Source organism: Daphnia carinata, chromosome 2 (genome assembly GCF_022539665.2).
Source record: "Daphnia carinata strain CSIRO-1 chromosome 2, CSIRO_AGI_Dcar_HiC_V3, whole genome shotgun sequence".
In the NCBI taxonomy this organism is placed as follows: Eukaryota; Metazoa; Arthropoda; class Branchiopoda; order Diplostraca; family Daphniidae; genus Daphnia; species Daphnia carinata.
In genome coordinates this window covers 210,786-211,802 of record NC_081332.1, presented here as the reverse complement: position 1 = coordinate 211,802, position 1,017 = coordinate 210,786, and the positions used below count along the sequence as shown (strand labels likewise).

The following is a 1,017-nucleotide window of genomic DNA, read 5'->3' as shown; positions in this document are numbered from 1 at the left end:
CCTCAGTTTGTCCAAATCAAGCGTGTCAGTTTTCCCTTTCCTTTTCCAAAATTGGAAATAAAGCCGTCCCTTTGTTAAATCATCGTCATTTTTATTTCATCTTCATTCACCCTCATCATCATCATCTTCTCTCTGTTGCTACTCGGCACGGAGTCAGCAACATTCACTTACCGCAATGACTGGAGGCATCCCTTCTATTTCGAGGAAGGAATTTGGTTCACTGAATGGAGTATCGTACAAAACATTTCCACTAAAGAACCCTGCAAGCCTTGCCAGGTCGCTGAATCCTACCATCCCGGTGTTCATAAGTGTATGTTAAGTAAAAAGAATCTCCCTTCGGTCTGCCAGTCTCACTTTGGGTAAAGTAACATTCAGAACACAAGTAATTTGCTTAAACGAATTGGGGAAATAAATTTCTTATCCATTTGTTAAACACCTGTTGTGGCCCTTGGTTAAGTTTCTTAACTAGTCACTCATCATTCGCCAGTGGATGTGTGGCCCAATGGATAAGGCGCCTGCCTACGGAGCAGGAGATTCCAGGTTCGATCCCTGGCACGTTCATTGAAAACGTGAAACGTAAAGAACATTGATTGATAATGGTTTTTGAAGCCGTGTTTAACTGGAGTGATGGTGTGGTCTTAGTGTGGAGTTTGTCGTGCAGTAGACTAAGTGGAGATTGCTGCAAAATGGGAATGTGTGGAGTTTGTACGCACAATACTTCACTTACCGCAATGACTGGACAAGTGGCCTCACGGTGTTCATAAGTGTATGTTAAGTAAAAAGAATCTCCCTTCGGTCTGCCAGTCGTCGGTAGCTTTTGTCTCAATCCATATTTAAGGCCAATACAGCAACGTTTCGCAAAGTGGGAGACTAGCTTAGTGGAGATTGCTGCAAAATGGGAATGTGTGGAGTTTGTACAGAAAGAAACCTTTGGGATGTCTTAACGGATGACGAAGCGTGGTCTTTTCTACAATACTTCACTTACCGCAATGACTGGAGGCATTCCTTCTATTTCGA

At 43.1% G+C, this 1,017-nt stretch overlaps 1 non-coding gene across 1 annotated transcript; it reads left to right on the top strand.

The window, feature by feature from the left end:
* The first annotated feature begins 488 nt into the window (after positions 1-488).
* Positions 489-561, top strand: Trnar-acg (transfer RNA arginine (anticodon ACG)). Its single transcript has one exon. It is a non-coding gene; the product is annotated as a tRNA-Arg (tRNA).
* Positions 562-1,017: the final 456 nt, after the last annotated feature.